The sequence below is a fragment of the Adiantum capillus-veneris genome, chromosome 11, assembly GCF_014529385.1.
Source record: "Adiantum capillus-veneris isolate H3 chromosome 11, ASM1452938v2, whole genome shotgun sequence".
Classification (NCBI taxonomy): Eukaryota; Viridiplantae; Streptophyta; class Polypodiopsida; order Polypodiales; family Pteridaceae; genus Adiantum; species Adiantum capillus-veneris.
The window spans coordinates 54806905-54826451 of record NC_140941.1 but is presented as its reverse complement, the minus strand read 5'-3'; positions in this window follow the sequence as shown (position 1 = coordinate 54826451).

Genomic DNA, 19547 nt, shown 5'->3' with positions numbered 1-19547 from the left:
GTGTTGCCTTGGCTTCTGCCCATTTTGTGAGATAGTCCGTAGCCACAATGATATATTGGGTATGGGTGCCATATGGAGGAGGTGAAATAGGCCCCACAAAATCAATGCCCCATTTTGTAAATGCCCTTGCTCCCATCATTGGCCGTAGTGGCATCTCATCTCTCTTTATCGGCACCTTGGTGCGCTGACATGCGTCACAATGCTTTACAAACTCTTCAGCATCCAAATGTAATGTAGGCCACCATATTCCTGCAGTTAAGACAATTTTTGTCGTCTTATCACCTGAAAAATGGCCTCCACTTATTCCGCTATGTGCATGTTCTAGAATCAGCAGGTATTCACTTTCACTTGCACAGATTCTAAGTTGATTGTCCTTTCCTCGCTTATAGAGTTGGTTCCCAATTAACTGAAAGTCACGAGCCTCCAACTCTATAGCCCTTTTCCGTGCTCTTGTTATGTTTTCAGGAAACTTCCTTGTGGTTAATAAATCAATGATATATTGACTCCATGCAGGTGCAAAGTTTACCTGAAACAATGTTGCGTGATCCACTAGTCGTTTGGCACTACATATAGTACAATTGGTAACATAAGCATGTGTGTCCGCATACATAGTTGGCCAATAAACCCCTAACTGTTCCAGTCTCTGGTGTGTTTTCACTGTTGAACAATGAGATGCACAATTCTGGACATACGCTTCTTCAAGGTAACACTCGAATTCTTCCGGATTTATACATAATCGTAGAATTTTGTCCGATCCTAGATTATACATCCGTCCTGCAACAATCAACTGGAAGTTTTTTGTTTGTCGAATTGTTTATTGTTTGGATCTGTCTTCCATGTTATCAAACCTACCTCCAAAGAAAAGAATGCTAACAATTTCATGAGACCATTTGGGTATCATTTCAATATTGAAAAGATAAGCATCTGGTATGTCATCATCCACTCCTTCAGGAGCTTCCCCGTTGTGTAGCCTTGAAAGATGATCCGCCCGTAGATGGGTTTTACCCTTTTTTACCACCACTGTGAAATCAAACTCTAGCAATATAATAAACCAGCGTACAATTCTCCCTGTATTGCATGGTTTATTCACCAGATACAAAAGAGCTTGATGATCTGTGAAGAACACAAATTTGTTTGTGAGCAAATAATGCTGAAATTTCTTTACAGCATATATCATTCCTAAACCCTGTCTTTCGGTGGTTGTGTAGTTCTTTTCCGCACTGTTTAACTCTCGGCTTGCATAACAAACTAGAAAATCCATTGTTCCGTCTCTAGGTTGAGCCAGAATACTCCCAATTGCATATGCAAAAGCATCAATGTGAACATGGAATATCTTTTTCCAATCCGGTGCTTTAAGTATAGGTGCTGATACAAGGTTTTCCTTCAGCTTTCGGAATGAAGTTTCACACTCCTCGGTCCAGTTGAAATTGACTAGCAAACGATACAGAGGTTGTGCGATGACTGCATACATATATATGAATCTTTGATAATACCCACAGTGTCCCATGAAGGATTGCACTTGTTTCGCATTAGTAGGCCTCGGTAGATCTACTATGACTTTGACTTTGTCTAGGTCAGTGGTTATGCCATTTCTTGAGACAATGTGTCCTAAGATGCGGCCTTGCCTAACCATAAATATACACTTTTCTAGGTTAAGACAAATTCGATATGTCCTGCATTTTTCAAATACCTTTTGCAAATGGTCAATATGTTACTCTCACAGAAGAGAGTGTACACAAAGATCATCCATGTATATTTCTAAGAATATTCTCAGGTATTCTTTGAACGCGTGCGTCATTAACCTTTGGAAGGTAGCTGGGGCATTAGTTAAGCCAAATGGCATGACTCGATACGCATATATTCCCCATTCTGTGGTAAACGTTGTTTTGTGTTGATCCTCCATTGCAATGCCAGTTGGTTGTATCCTGAAAACCCATCCAGAAAGGAATAAGCCCGTTTCCCGGCCACCCTCTCAAGTACATGTTCTGTGATTGGCAAGGGATAGTTATCCCTTATGGTGGCTGCATTTATCCTTTTGAGGTTTACACACACTCGCAGTTTTCCGTTCTTTTTGGGGACTACCACAATGGGTGACACCCAATCTGTATGCTCGATTTCATAGATGAATTCAGCTTCCATCAGCTTGTCAATCTCCTTGATTCGTTTAGCAAATGTGTCATTATATGTATAAGGACACTGTTTGCTAGGTTTTGCATCTGATTTCAAAGGAATTTTATGTTGGCATATCGATGGATCAACTCCTTTGAGGTCTTTATAGGACCATGCAAACACATCTTTATACTTCTTAAGAAGTTGTGTTAGCGGATCTTCTTCTTCAGGCTCTAAATCAGTTGCTATATAGACCGGCTGAGGCTTCTCACCTGGTTCCGCAAGGTCTATCCTTTTTGCATTTTTTGGCCCATCGTAAGATTCCTAGTTTGTTCTTTCCCTCTGACTGGTGGTGTCATTATGATTTTTCTGTCCTGGATGGTAAATTTTTGATAGTGTGATGGTATATTCATGTTTCCCTTTTCAGACTCCCCTTTACCATCATTATCTCCCTCAGTAGTCCATACCTCTCGTAAAGACCGTTTCAATTCTTGGTATTTCTGTTTATGCTCCACTTTTGGTCCACTCTTGGTCTTTCGTTGTTTCTTTTTTTGATTTTGGAGATTTTTGTGATTTTGTTTCTGTTTTAGCTTTTTGTACTTGTCTTTTTTCCTCTCGCGTTCTTTCCCTTCGAACTTTTGAGAATCTTCCTGATATTTGATCTTTTAAACAATCCCCTGCTTTTACAAGCATCAGATAGTGAGTTTTACCTTTTATCCTGGGCATCAGGTTCTCTCTCTCTTTGTTTCCTACTCGTTTTCTCCTATAGCGTTCCTGGCGTCTAGGGTGCTGATTAGCAAAATCATAAAACTTGGTATTCTCCGTTTTCTTCCCATGCTCACTTGAGTTGTCTGAACACTCATTATCTGCATCATTGTTTACGTCCAGATGTTCATAGGAGTTATAAAAATCTTCTTGTTCTGCTGGTTCTATCATTTCATCTCCTCCTGGTATAGTGCTTACCATATAATAGGGTAGCACATCATAGCCATCCTTATCGCAAAATTTTGTCGTTGGGCTATCTGTAATGGTACAGACATCCAATGTTGCTAGTATCTATTCCCATTCTAGAGGTTCCAAGGCATCTTCAGGAAAAGGTTCCGGAATATACTCGTCCTCAATCACTCTTTCTAAGACGCATTCTCTCTTTTTAAGCTCCCACAATGTGAAGCTCTGCACATCTATAGCTCTTTTTGTTGCCCTAACCATGCTGGGAGTTCCAATCCTGCGACTGTAGCTGGATCAAACTCTTCCACTGGTGTCTGGTTCACATCCTTGTGACTATGGTCTTTCAGGTATATTTTGGTTGTTTTCTCGCCATGTATGAGGTATATGTGGTCATGACCCCAATCATGTACCATCTTCAATTGTCTCATGAATGGTCTTCCCAAAATGATATCGTAATTGTTCTTTTTGTCGAAATCGACTATTGCAAATGTATGCTCATACTCGATTCCGCATGAAGTGACAATCACTTTTTCTAAGAGTCCTAGAGGCTTCTCCATGAACCCATCTACCAATTGCAATTTCATTCGTAGCTCTTAAAGTTGGTTTTTCCCATTTTTTCCAGATTTCCTTGGTGACGATAGCAACTCTAGCTCCACTGTCAAGAATAGCTTTGGAAACTACTCCCTGGAATTCTACTGGTAGCGTGGTGTTTCCATCTTCTCCTTCACAATACTCTCCAACTTAGTTTAATGGTACAGGCCTAGTGTTTAGTTGAGGCCTGTCCAATTCTCTGATCCCTTCTTGAAGCTTCGAGGTGGGGTCTTTCACTCAAAAATTTTCTAAGCATTTGCCTACTGTGGTCCACATGTTTGGTCGTAACCTTAGGGGTTCGGCTAATGTGATTGTGCATGCCACCGGGGTGGACAATAACTCAATCAACCCTTTTGAATCCATCACTTTGCTAGAAGAAAGTCTTTGAGATGGGATTTCTCTCACTTCAAACTTGGCTTCATACTCTCCTAGGTAAGAGGGTAGAGTTTTCAGCGAGTCTGGTTGGCTGTGCCCCGAAGTAATTGATCCCTGGTTCCCCCCTTGTGAATGTATATCAAAGTTCATTCGTGACCTTGCCTCAAATTCTTCAATAGGAGGTAAGGTCTCATTCTTCTACTTTTTGTGTTGTTCATGTGGGAACTTGCCTTGTTAGCTTCGTTGCCTCACGGATTTGCTTCCACAGATCATCTAGACCGTTACAGTCCTTACCCATTTCTGTCAATGTTTTACGTTGGAACCCGTCACTTGCCTCATCTGTTGTATTTGGCACTATGATAGGTTCTCCCCTAGACTCATAGGCATTCGTGAGGCTTTCCTTCGTTTCTACTTGTTCCTCTAAAGCTGGTTGGATAGGGGTTGGAGCTGGTACTTCATGCCAGTTTGCAGGTTTACCAAGCGGGTTTTCCATCAGCGATTGAGCTGTTTCAATCATCTTTCTACACCTTTCCAACCTTTTTTTTTCTATTTCAGCATATGGATAAGTCATCCATCTTTGCTCTTGGGTTTGGTTCTTTTTGAGTCTGGCTTCATAAGCTTTTAGAAGTGCATCCAACTGCTCATTTACCTTGTCTGCCAGTACTGATCCTCCCGATCCTGCACTTTTGGGTTCTACTATTTCCTTGGGTGCTATGGTTTCCGCGGTGTGTGAGCTTCGGCTAGCAAGATCCTCTAACCGATCTAATCTATCCTTTGTGTGTTTTAACTCCTCGGAGAGAGCAGTTTGCTCTCGTTCTTTTCTAGCTTGGCATACGCGCCTTTCTAGCTTTCCAAGTGCTTCTCTGATTTTTTGTTTCTAAACTTGGGGCATCGGTTTTTGGCTCTTCAATTATGGGTTCGTTCGTCATTCTTTGAGCTTGGGCTCGTGTCACCGCCTGAATAGGTATGATTGTTTCATTTTCTGACCCTCTATAGGAAGGCACTGCTTCTAGCATGTTAAAGGTAGTTTTTGCTCCTTTGCTCGGGTTCTTAGGGAAATCAGGAATCAAATGAGTAACTCCACACTCGGTGCAATACGCGTTGACTCTAATGATTTCATCATGAGGACAGTCTCTTAGCCAATGGTCTTCACCACACTTGTAGCAGGGTCCCTTGGGTTGTTGAGGTGCTCCTTGAGCTCCTCTTTGTTGGTATGCATGTCTCTGTCCGCCCATGCCTCCGTTGGCTATGAACAACAATGTTCATTCATCTAAGCTATATCTTCCTTCTCCTGCTACCTGTGCAGCTGTTGGTGGTCCTGTATTTCCTATCATGCTCCATGGTTCTGGTGTCGAGGGTTCTTCCGTGGATAATAGACAGGGTTTGCCGCATATCCATTGGGATCTTCATAATATGCATGAGTAGGCACCAAAGCCTTCTCTTCCGATTCGGTTACACTTGGTGTGTATCTTATGCCGACTAGTCGTAATCCTGGTAGGGGTGGTTGTTGCCCCAACACTGGTTGTGGTCTTTCTACACCTACAGGTCCTGGTAGGTTGCCTGCTTGATACCTAGGCATCGGTGGAACTTGAGGAGAAGCTACCTGAGCTTGGGGAGCGTAAGGTCTCTCTCTCACATATCCCTTGTTATAATAACATTACTCGGTCCCATGGTTTGTCCATTTTTTTTTAATAGCACACCACTTGGGCTGTTTAGCCTGGGGTTTGGAGTACAAGTTAATCTTTTTTAGCACTTCCTCTACAAGCTGCTCCTGGATTACAGCTACTTCTCCTTTCGGTGCTGTCTTAGAAGACTTGCTTCCATTTTGCTGTGAGGATGAATCGTCTTCAAGATCCTTGAACTCACGCTCTTTGTAGACCGCATAATTGTCTACAAGGTAAAGAGCCTCCTTGGTCAACTCATTCAACGTCGTGCTCCTCTTCATATGTAAGTATTTCTGGAGATCTGCATTCCTTAGTCCTTGGATAAATATAAGCATAAGTCTGGACTGAGTTGGCAGTTCTTCCACGGGGCAGAACTTAACATACCTTTTTAGTCTTAGGGCTGTCTTTCGCACAGATTCCCCGTCTTTCTGTTTGAATTTATGGATTTGTGAGACGGTATTATGAGCTATCCCTCTTTGTGAGAATTCCTCGATAAACTCGTCAAACACCTCCTCCATAGACTCAAAGTCTCTACACTCCGCAGAGTCAAACCAAGTAGCAGCGTCATCCTCTAGGGTTAGTCCAAATCCTGCAAATTGGGTAGGGAAGTCTAACACCTCTTCCGCTCTAATTACATGCACAAAAGCTGCTACATGATCTCTTGGATCTCTGTTTCCTATGTATTTCTTGTTTACCCATTTTTGCACTTGAAAAGGTCTAATTCTACGATGGTCTACAAATCTCATCATTAGATCTCCATGTCTAATCGATATACCTCCTCTGGTCTTCTATAGTAAGCTGGTTCCTCTCCCAATGGTGCTTCTAAGCCATAATTTCTAGCAGTTCTTGCAAGAGATGGTTCATCTCTTCGAACTCATTCTATGGGTGGTCTTCCAAGCTGGGTTGACCCTTGAGTCTTTGTCTTACTCTCTCCTTGATACCTTGAATAGAGTGGTGGTTCTTGCAAATCCCTTCACCCTCGTGCGGCTTGATAACCATCTCGATTTCAGTCTTGCTCCAATGTTGCACTCTGTCAAAGCCATGCCTGCAATGATGGCTGAGTTGCTGGTTGGTTTTGATTGTTGAATGTTTGCGGTCGGGTAGAATGTGAGGTCGCGTCATACTCTTCTGAAAAGAGATTTGTCGACTTGCTAGGGGTGTAGGTGGCTCTTGGCACTTCGTCGGGGGCATATGTTGATGCTCCTGGAACTGTTTCCTTTTCTACCTCCTCTCGGAGAGAACATTGGTATTCCCGCCCGTACCTATCAACAAAAACTATATCCTTCCCTATAGCAGTTTCATAAGAGAATAAGTAAAGAACCTTGTCTTTGCTTAACTCTATTAAGTATGGTTCTTTGCAGCGAAAGTAAGAGACTATTCCCTCGCTCTCATGCTTGTAGATTCCCACGTTCTCATTATAAGTTGAAACCCTGGTTGTTTTCTTATCATACATAAAAATTGCTCCAGGTCGATCAATGTTTGGTGGCGGTTCTTGAGTTTATGAAACCATTTTCCCTTTCGTCACGTTATCTCCATATCTGTTGTAATCTTTAGGGTTACTAACTATCAGATAGTGGTTCCCCTTTTTGTCTTGGAATCTATCTCCATCATCATAGACTCGAATTATCTCAAATCTCTGAGCCGGTCTTTCTTCAATGCAAATGCACTTGCGTCCTCGATAGTCAGAATAGACTAGGGCTCCCCTCGAGTTTGTTCCTTCTAAGAAGATCCTAGTGAACTTGGAATCATTCAAAGGATTTAGGGAGGTGCTTCCTCCTGGCATTGGTCCGTCATAGGTGAAATCCCCTGGCTATTGACTACCCATCATGAAGAAGGATTTGTCTGATGAAGTGTGAGTATCACTACCTTCCTCAATAATCGATGCTAGTGGATCTAGCCTTGCCTGAGTTACACTCTCCTCGGTGGACACTAAGCTACCTTGGTCACCTGCCACCTTCTAGTCTCTAAAAATGTATCTTCCTGATCTTAAATTTATCAAACTTATCAATGCAATTTATCACAAATCCAACCACTCACCTGGCAAAGGATCAGTCTCCGCACAACTTCTTGCTTTGCTGTTGAATATACCTGTACACAAGCGTGTAATTTTGGCAGGCTGTCGGAACATATTTCTGATCCATTGACTAGTTTATAGGTGTCCAAATCAAAATCGAATCTTTATCTGTTTAATCAACTCCAATTTGGACCAAAATTGACTAGGAGGTTTGCCTCAAGCTATAAAACACTTTGCTATGCCCACATTCAGTATCTTGCTTTAGACATCCTACGTGTAGGATGTCTTTTTGCCCAGAATGGCTTCAAAGTCAAGGCATAGGCTCCCCTTGAGGTGCTGATCACTTTGGTATGCTCAAAATTAGGTCTGGAGTGCAAAATCACACAGATGACATCCTACGTGTAGGATGTCTTTTTGGCCTGTTTGATCCCAAACTTGACCCACAGCTTCCCCTTGATGTCAGCAACCCAATGGTATGCTTAGATTTTGGTTTGGATTTCAAAAGTCTCCAATTTTAGCTGTTCTATACTTTTTCAGTCAAAAGTGCTAAAGTCTGCTTAGAACCCAATTTTCTCACCCAAATGAGATGAAACCTCTCTCAGTCACTCAATATATCATGCAGGTCATGCTCATGTAGTCATCCTATGGTTTTGGTCTTAAAATAATGCTTTGCCACAATTTGGGTAGGATGTCTGGCAATTTCAATCTATCTGGCCTTATCCTGTCAAGATATGGTCAAATTTCCACTTTCCAGGTGAAAATAGGGTAAACCCCACCTTCTGAACACGTTGGTCTACTCAAAATTCCAAAATTCCCACCAGATTAGCCTGTAGACATCCTACGCGTAGGATGTCTCCTGGCGTAAAATTAATTTTTTTCTTGACAAAAATGCTCTTGATCCTCTGCAGCTCTATCAGAAACACTCACAGTAACTTTTGGACTTCACTTCAGCTTTCAAACACACTTTTGCGTCTTTTTGTGTCTTTTAAAACCTTGTGATGAATCTACCAAGAAAGTATACATGCATGAAGTGCTCTAGATCTTGAATCATGATGTCCTACTTACTCTACTCCTACTCATCATATGAAATAGTGATAATGGTGTTTTGGTTGCTTTTTGGCCTCTCCGGACTCTCAAGCTCTCCTCTCACCGCTTCTACCACTCCAACTCCTACTCTTCTAATACCTAAAACTATCTCAATCTACCTGAACCTACCTAAGTCGAAGGATCTAGGCCAGACACACGCTTCCTAGAATCCCTCTAAGACCTCGAGAGTTCTCCACCCTCTGATCCTATCTAAATGTAAAACGAAACTCTTGGCAAGCCAAAGAATCCCTATCCTCAATGACTAGTCTCGATCACCTACCTAAGGTTTTCGTCCCCGACAGCAGCGACACCAATGTTGGACGGATACGCCGCGGCGGACGTCAGCACAGCGAGAACTCACCTAACAAGATTTGTCAGCTAAGGATAAAGCTCGACCCACAGGTGCGTGGAAGCAAGCATAGGGTGTGGAAGCAAGCATAGGGTGTCAACCTACACTCGACCGACTCCTAACTAATTCCTACAGAGCTCTCTACCCAATGTCTAAGTCACAGCCTTCAGGAGTGCATAAGAAGAAACTTCTCACAACGCTTTCTAGAGCCGAACACCCATCAAACAATCTTGAAACACCACAGAACTTGAAGGAGACCCTACTAACACCAATAGGTCATTCTCCCTAAAGTCTATGAACCAAAACCCCAACCCAAAACACCTGGTGCAAAATCACGTAGGATGTCTGGCCGAAATTTTCAGCTCTTCATTTCCAAAATCTAAAGTGCCTAATGTGTAGCTCTACTCAATGTGAACGTGTGGATATGCTGTAATGCAAAATCAGACAACGTATGCTCACCGAATCACCAGATCTAGCTCATAGATGGAGCTCGCAAAACCGGACCGTACGCGCGCAATGTAGGTATCGGCGCGTAGCTCTCGTTAGGGGCAACACGCTGCACTTCTCTGCACTCGATTTCGACCACCGGTGCACACGTAGCGTCAAGAGGAAGCTCTCACTCTCTCTCGTACACAGTACGATCACTCACAGACTTCAAAACTTTTTTTTTTAAATGACAAAAGGTTTTTCATTAAGGTCAAAAAGTGGTATAAATACCTTAAAATTCTCAAACCCTAAAGTTCCAAATTAACCGTCTACTCAATCTAAATGTCAAAACCAGGATACAATCTGGAAACTTCTGTAAGCCCCAATATTTACAAGGGGAAATGTTGGGTTTTCTCAATAAATGGATAATTACAAAAAATGATGATCTGCCGAGTAGTCAATTTCCGTAGGGTGTGTCCAGCTTCTAACAACATCATAGCAAAAAACAAAAAAAGGTTGACCAAATCACCAAAAAACCATCTACAAGTCTAAAAAAACTGCAAGGTGGATACAAAAATTTACTTTTGATTCAACAAAATGTTTTTCAAATTCAAAGATACTTTGTGGAGTGTGATGCAAAGACTGCTAGTAATCACCAAGCCAAATTTGGGGTCCATGGAACAAGCATTTCAATCCATGACCCCCTATTGATTGTTGGACAGAGATCATACTGTCTTATAGCAGATACCAATACCAACAAAATACCCAAAATCAAGGGTACCAAAAAACTTCAAAAAGTAGATCAAAACAAAGAAAAGTCATTCAAGGCCAAAAACCCAAAAATCGCCAAACAGACCTAGAAATTTACTTTTGGGTGATCTAAAGTGATCCAAACCACATAAAAATCACATATCTTGCAAGGATAAGGGAATCGAGAGGAACTTGTGTGCCAAGTGACAGTGCATTCTGACACTAGGGTACATGGATCGCGATCCATGTCCCCCTGTCATAGGTTGAGCCCAGATTCATACTAGAGCTAGCACGTGGGACTATCACAAACAACACCAAATACAAAATTTTTGCACCTACAATACTAGTTTGAGAATGAATAGGGTGCTCAAATCTATAAAGATGATATGGATCATTACTGCGTAAAAATAGAAGAGAGACCTACTCAGCTCAAGCTCATAGTACTCATAAATTATTGTGGCAATTGATACTCTGACAAGGAGGGAAACATGTATATAGTTGTGCACAATACCTTTATTGTGGACAAGTGGGGATTGACAGGCAAGAAGGAAAAGGTTGCTGCCAAGCTCGAGAAAAAGGCACCCAAGCTGGATCTTCTGAGTGCAAAACTTAGGTGTGTAAATGTGGCTACTCGCGTCAACACAAAAAACACGTATGTGGATTTGTATAAGTACAATAACAAAGACAAAATGCTCTATTAAAGGTGTGATGAACCCAATGTGGCAGAGTTAACGGAGCAAAAATGCTTATATGTGTTCACATACGAAGTCGAGAGAGATACTGAGGTGGTCATGCTAGAAAAGTATGATTGGACATACTCCATAGTAATCTATAAACAGATTGAGGGATATACATACTTCAGAGGACCACTCCATTAGTACTATGGCACCCCATGCACGCATATTCCAACCCTCTTTAAAATGAGGCCATAAACTATGAGAGTGAGTTTGCCAAGAACAAGAGTGGAAGATTATTTTAGTTGACCAGATTTTTCCGAGCCAAGACCAATGGGATCTTTGAGTTCAAGGGTTCCTATGACCACACATTGCAGCAGTGATATTCTAGACACTATGTTCAATAAAAGGATGCCTGATACTAGAATTGAGGGTAGAGACATGCGACCTGAGGAGAGAGTAACCGAACGAACTCCATCAAGAACACCCATCAGTGGGTATGAGGCAAGAGATGTTATGGTAGGAGAGCATAGGCTGATGATAATGGTAGCAAAATCATGGATAATTCAACCTTCTTAAGTGGCAACGTGTGTGCCCAAAAAGTATAGGTGACCGAGAGATCCATACATGCAAGCTTCCATATTTAAGAAAGTATTAAGAGTGGAACAAGTTGAAAATTTTGATACGTAGTACGAATAATTTGGTTTGACATTGGAAGAAACGGTGTTGAGTTGGTTTCAACCATCAAATAAAAGAGATTTCCTAAACATTGATCAACTCTTGAGAGGGTTTGTCAAGAAATTCTCCAAACGAGGAATCAAGCACAACACACTTTCTCAAATCTATGCTTTTAATCAAAAGAAGAAGAAAGCTTTGATTTGCTTCAAACAGTACATTGAGAGATGTCCAGTGAGAGAGTTAACACAAGACGATCAGCTGTCAGTTCTTTTTACAGAGGGCTTACGAAACAAACCTCTCAAAAGGAACTTGCACTTAAAGGCATGCACCACATTCAAATAAGTCATTATAGAAGTGTTGTATCTAATCGACAATTGCAAGACATATGGAGAGGTAACGAAGGACATATACATAAGCACTTGCACTTAAAGGCATGCACCACATTCAAATAAGTCATTAGAGAAGCGTTGTATCTAGTTGACAATTGCAAGACATATGGAGAGGTAAAGAAGGATGTAGACACAAACACCAGTAGTGTCTCTTCTTTACCCAATAAGTCAGCTATGAAGCAAAGTTCTCCTACTTCAATCACAAAAAATGTGGATCAAGTATACAAACAGAATCCCAATCTGAGACTGCAACTACTACAAGCAACAATGCTCCAAGAGTGTTGAAATGGTGTACCATTGAGAAAAAGTACACCAATCATGATACAAATGAGTGCTTCTACAACCAAAATTATGTGATGGGAAGGCCTTATGGACCTCTAGCAATGCAACAATTGTCACCACCTCCGTGGAGGAGATAAATTGCAACCTGTATTGGGCCAACAACCTCATTTTCTCCATGACAATCATGCTATTGTTCAATACACACAATTGGTAGAACCATTCATAAGTCAACCAATGATACCACCAAGTTATAGTTTATTATGAGGAAATTATAAAAACCCATGTGAGAAAGATGTGAGAGAACCCAAGGTGTAGCATATGCTACCAAGGATAATCCATTTTGGGCAAGTGTAAATGAAGCTACGAAATCTTCATATGTGGCTCAAACAACTAGAAACCAATTCAACCAAAAGGTCCATTCTATGAATGTGGAGGTGACCATTGGGCATGAGGTTATCCACATAAGGGTCAAGGAACAAATTTTTTTGGATTTTGTGAGGGTTGTGGAAAGGATCACCTACTCCAGAACTGTGCTAAAAATCCAGATAATATTGGAAAAGCAACTTTGAATGTCATTGGAATTTTACGTTGTTTGAGAAAATCCAAGTCAGAGTTAACACTTCCTATCAAAGTGATCACTAAATTTCAAGCTCAAGAAGCATCCAAAAACAAGATAGTGACGGATGAGTTCAGACTTTCAAAACAAACCATGTTTGAAAGCGGATCAATGAGAACTCAATGGAAATTGTGGAAATAAAAAAGAGACATAATGAAAGCGAAGAGGCTGAAGGAGAAGATGGCCTTAGAGATATAACTAAACCAAATAAGGAAACAACTCAGATGTGAGCAAAAGAACAAGGAAAATTCCAAGGGAGCCGAAGAGTCAAAGACTCTATCCAGCAGGCTAGTCTTGGTTGAAAAGGTGAATGAGCATTTAGATGCTATATTACAAGCCTACGAGGCGAGGTTGAAGAGCAATCAAACATTGGAACAAATGTTGTTGACCTATATGCATCCTCAAATAGAAACCAAACAAATAGAAATGTGCAAAAGGCTCATAGAGATAACTCAATCTCTAATGCAGCCAGAAACATTAAAAATCCCTGACGAGCAAGTAGTGCACATGCCAAAAAAGGAAAACACAAGCGCACTCAAGGAAAAAAACACAAACAGAACAACGATAATGAAAAGAGAAGAACTTTTGAATACGAGGGTCATTGGCAAACACGATAGATGAGGCCAAGTCTCATGAGATGCCGCCAATTCCTGAAGTGGATAAGCCATGGCCACAATCATTATGGGAGACAATCAAAAACAAAAAAGAGGGAAGCGTCATGTTGCTCTGCGCACCAATTCCAAAGATAAACATGGATCATGAGATCTATCATGGGAATATGCAGTCATTATACGAAGATGCAGGGACAAAAGTATCCGTGGAGAGTAAACTAGTGACTATAAGGAATTTATCTTCGTTTGTAGGGGATCACGAGACAAGATTCAAAGTGAGAATTGTGCCATCTCAATGGAATTCAATCCCACAAATGACAGACACAAAAAAATTTCACGATATGATGTCGTCTCCTACAAGATGCATCATTACTCTCATAGAATTTTTAAAAATTAGACCACATCTGTGGGGAAAAATGAGCAAAAACTTGGAAAGAATGGGGTTGAAAATCCATCCATAGGATAAACTTGTGAATGAAATCACGAAAACAAATCAACCAGAGAGACCAAAGCGACGTCGGTGCCAGTGAATAAGCTGGGTGACTATTGCAAAGACAAAGAAAGGAACACGACCTTATCGCTAGAGTACAAGGGAGTAAAGATGATAGCAAAACTTGCAGTGGGGCCAAAGTAGGCATTTCTACAAAAGGAATCTGGGAGAAATGGGAAAGACTAGCTCTTAGAAAAACGCACATGAAATTGCAACTAGCAGACGGATATGTGGAGAGACCCTTAGGAATGATGGAACAAAGGTCCCTCAAGAGGGTTACTAGAGGTGGAGGAATAAAAGGATTTAGGTCCCTCTCAAGAACCCGTAGATTTAAGCACAAAACCATGGTAGCAAATCTCTCTCAACCTCAAGAATAACTAAACCAACATTATGCAAAAGGTAGTCGCTCTTTGACAATTCTTCGATAGATCCTTTGGTAGAAGGCGACTCAAATAGGGCTTCAGGAGATACCCATTTACCTTCCTAGAGTGCTCTTTCCCATTCAAGTCCTTAAGCTGATAGTAACTTGAATTGAAAGCCTTCTTGACTATGTATGGCCCCTGCCATCTAGTTTTAAACTTGGCATCAAAACGATTATCAAGTTGATTGTCATACCTTAGCACAAGGTCTCCTTCATTGATGCCTTTGTTCTTCAATTTCTTGTCAAGCTTCTCCTTTGCTTGTGAGGATGAAGTGATCTTGCTCAGTCACAAGGTTTCCTATAAAGGCATTGAGGTGGATCCTTCAAAGGAAAAGGCTCTTATTGAGTTACCATTACCCCAGAGTCTCAAAGAGGTCATCTCATTCATTCAAAAGGTGAAGTATATGTCCCGCTTCATTCATTTAGCCTCGGAGTTACTTCACCCTTTGCAAAATTTGACACAACAAGTTGAGTTTGTTTCATTTGATGAGCTTGAAGAATATTTTTGTAACATTAAAGTCATTCTTTCAAAACTACAGACACTCATGCCTCCTTGTTGGGAGTACACATTCTTCATTAGCTCTAGTGTTGGAAAAGAAACAATTAGTGTTGTTTTGCCACAACAAGACCCCCACAGTACCAGGATGCAACCCGTCTACTTTGCTAGTAGGGTCATGAATGCCTTGGAGAGAGGCTACACAAAAGCAAAATTCATGATGCTTGCTCTCATGTTTGCAGTGAGAAAATTTAGATCCTACCTATTATCAAAAACTTTTGTAATTCTCACGGCAGAAAATTTGTTTCCTTGGGTGTCATCTCAAATGAATCCTAGTACTAGGATCTCAAATTGGATTATGAAGTTGCAAGAGTTCCAATACTCTTTCAAGGTAGGAGACAGTGTGCGTGCACAATTAGCAGGGATTCTCACTTATAGGGTACATGAGAAGGATATTAAGGTGCCTGAAGTAAAGACCCTACCATTGCGACCACATAAAAGTATTCCTAATGCTTTTACCTTGTTCTTTGATGGAGCTTTTTGACGAGCCACTGGGAAAGCAGGGAGAGGGCTAGTATTTCGCAATCCAAGTGGAGAGGTGGTTGTGAAAGAAAAGGTGATTTTACCAAGTTCAATAAGAAACAACAAAGCAGAGTACGACATTTTAGCTCATGATTTGAAGATGTGTATTAGTCAAGGTGTGAAACGTCTCATGCTAAAGGGGGATGCACCTCTCATTGTGAAGCAAATTTTGGGCATTTGGGCATGCAAAAATGAAAGACTAAGGGCCAAAGTTCATGCCATACATAGGCTACTCAATCAATTTGAGAAGGTGCAATTATATCATATTCCTAGGAAACAAAATGAGGATGTTGATTTACTTACACAACAAGCAGTTGCATGTGTTGATGAGAAAGAAGTGCAGGTCATCATTGTGGTGGCTGTTGTCAAGCAACCAAGGTACCAAGGATTGGAGTCATTGTCTCCCATTATTGGCTACATTTTGGAAGGCGAGTTTCCACAAGACTTCACAAAAGCTCAGAAGAGGAAACTCATGAAGAAGACAAGCGTGTATCTCTTCCTAGAAGGATCCCTCTATCAAAGAGGGAAGGATCAAGTGTGCAGAAGAGTACCACTTATTGAGGAAATTCCAACCATTTTAAAAGGTTTTCATGAAGAGGCATATGGTGGTCATTTTGCCCAAGAGTTAACTGTGAAGAAGATTTTGCTTGCGGGGTATGTTTGGCCAAGTTTTCATGTGGATGTCCAACATTGGTGTAAAGGTTGTCACAATTGTTAGGTAAATGGGAATAGAAGATTGGTATATGGTCCAAGTCAAATTGTGCTTGCAAATGAATCCTTTGAAAAGTGGGGAATTGATGCTATGGGTCCTCTACCGCCTAGGAAAAAAAATGGTAAACTCTATATTCTAGTGGTTGTAGACTATATGACTAGGTGGGTGGAAGCACAAAGTGTGGAAAAGTTAAATGAGAGGACAGTGAGCAAATTTGTCTACACTCACATTTTTTGTAGATTTGGCACAACTTTGGAGATTGTTTATGATAATGGTCCAGGGTTTATGAAGGGCTTGCTCATAGAAGTCTATGAAGAACTTCACATTCTACATCGTCACAACACACCCTACTATCCCAGTCAAATGGTTTGATAGAAAAAGCTAATGGTGTCATTGCAGGCATCATCAAAAAGATGGTGAAAAACAAGACAAAGTTGTGGGATGGATTCTTGATTGGAGCATTGTGGGCATATTGAACCATGTATAGGGAGGCCACAGGGTTCACACCATTTCACTTCGTCTATGGTCAAGATGTTTTACAGCCTATTGAGCTCAACATCCCAACAATGCGGCTTCATAGTAGGGGTGCACAAGATGGTCAAGAGGTATGGGTGGATTGACTTCTTACATTAGTGGAGCTTGAGTGGAAAAGAGAAGTAGCCTATGAGTGCTACAACAGGAAAGCTACCTATGTGGCATTTGTTGGGATTGCGTTGACCTCCAATGTCGTAAAGTTTTTTTAAACCTTCTTCTACCTTTTGGAGGTGCAATGATTTTGAGCTATAAATGCAAAAATCATCAATAAAAACCTTAATGGACTTTCCAAAGAATGCTTGAAACACCATGTTCATGAAGTGTTGAAAGGTTGCAGGAGCATTTGTCAAGCCAAACGGCATGACTCTCAAAGCATAACAACCCCAAGGAGTGATAAAGGTTGTTTTCAATTTATCTTACAATGAAATCCCTATTTGAAAGTAACCCGAGTAACCATCATACACATTGTACTTCTTGTGACCAGCTAGCTCATTTAGTATCTCATCTTGAAATGGGAGGGGTAAGTGATCTCTTTTTGTTGCCTCATTCAGTGGGACGGTAATCCACACACACCCTCCACTTGCAGTTCTTCTTGGGAGTGACAACAATGGGAGAGACCCACTTTGAATTCTCCACTGGATAAATGAAACCTGCTACTAGAAGCTTTCTTACCTCCTTGAGTAGATCTTGCTCCTTGATAACTCCTAGTCTTTGTAGCTTATGAGCTTTATGTGTGGCCTCACGCTTTAACTCAATCTTGTGTTGAACAACATCTACTCCATGCACATCTATGTATTCTTTAGCAAAAAGCCTAGTAAACTTCCTTAGCACACATTTGAATTTCTCTCTTTCGTCCTTTGTAAGTGTTGTAGACAGCATACCTTCTAATATTCCTTCATCTTGCATGTTTTGGTTATCTTGAGGACCTACCTCTTCCAAGCCTTGACAAGAGGTCTCTTGGTCAATGCTTGGCTTAAACCTTACCCCCATGAATTTGATGGAAGACTCCTCTTAAGTAATGATGCCGCTACTTTCTTCCTCTGAGGTGCTATTAGTCCATTCTTCCTACGTCTCACTTTGCGATGATTCTTCATGGAGCTCCTCTTGATGTTGCTTCTTCATTTCAAAGACAAACTTATTATGATTATCATTCTTGCAAATTAGCTCTCCACTCTCCCAATCATCTTGCAAAGCTCGCATTTTCATTAGCCATGGTCTTCCTAGGATAAATGGGTAACCATTTCCTTTGGTACACATAACATAGAAATCCACTGCCTTCTTAATGCCAAAGGCCTCCACAAAAACATTTTTGCAAATGCCTACACACCTAGCCTTGCTATTGTTTGCCATCTTCACTTTGATTTTAGGTGTCTCATGGATGTGCATGCCTAGTCTTTGCATGAATCCCTCTGTCATGATACAAATTTCTGCACCCTCGTCCACTAGACCTTTCCTAACCAACCTCCCTTTGATATAACAATCTAGCACATGTGTAATATCCTCATTCATTTTAGCTTGTGAAATTTTTACAACATGCACACTCTCTTTTACCTTTCTCCTAGTGCTAAATGTCTTCGTTAAATCCCTTCTAACTTGTGGACATAATGCAATAAATTGAGGACATGAGATATCAGGGGCCTTACCTCTCATGTCTTCTAATAGGTTGTATGGAGCCATACCATGTCTAAGAGGGAAGTCTTGGGGGTTGATACGACGCTGATTCCTCTTGGCTTGCTTGGTCTCCTTTGCCTTCTTGCCTCGTCCATGGTCACTCTGTGATGTGACTCCTTCTTTCTCTTTACCTTTTCCACGGACACGCTTGATGCCATTTTCTTCCATGTCAATTTCATTTGAATTTGTCACCTCTACCACATGCACATTTGGATCTGGCAAAGGTGGAAATCCCTCTACCCCTTGTGGAGGTAGTCTTGCTCCATTTGGCCTTTGTAGAAGCCTTGGTTGTTGACCAGTTCCTTCACCTGCATTTATCATTGGGTAATTCAAGTTAGGTCTCCCTTGCTCCCCATGGGGCCAAGGACAATTATACATCCCATGTCTAGACTCTCCACAATTCCAACATTGCAAGACTCTCCTAGGTCGTGGCTCTTTCTCTTTTGAGTTCTTTGCTTATCCCTTTGGACCTACAGCTTGTGTAAGGTGAATTGTCAGGTTGCAGAAAGATTCATTTAACTTCTCAATCACTTTAGCCGTTACCTCAGGAAGCTCCCTAGATGTCGATGCTTGTGACTTACCTTTGGGTCTAAGACCTTCTATTGGAACCTCTCCCCTTAGGCGCTTGAGTTCCTATACTTCTTGGAAGCTCTAATTTCAGGTGCATCATAGGTGGGAGGTACATACGTGTCCACCTTTACCTTAAGATTAGGAAAGAGTCCGCCATAGTTTTTCAGTGTTTTGGGGATCAAAGAAGTATCTCTTGAAATGATTCACAACTTCCGTGTAATTTTCCTTAACTTCTCAGGCAAAGAGTCAAACCAAAGTGCTAGAATCTTTTCTAAGGACCACAACATTTCTACATGTTCTTGATTGGCTACTATCCTCTTGATATGGCAAAACATCTTAAAATTTGCTAAAAATAATTCTGCATCCTCTCCAGGCTCTCCAAATAAAAGAGGATACCTGGAAATTTGGTGTTGGCTTTCCATTATTATGAAAAATTACAACAAGGGATACAATAGAGATTTAGAACCACTCGCCTGCAAATAAAGCAGTAAAAAAGTACCACTCTAGGT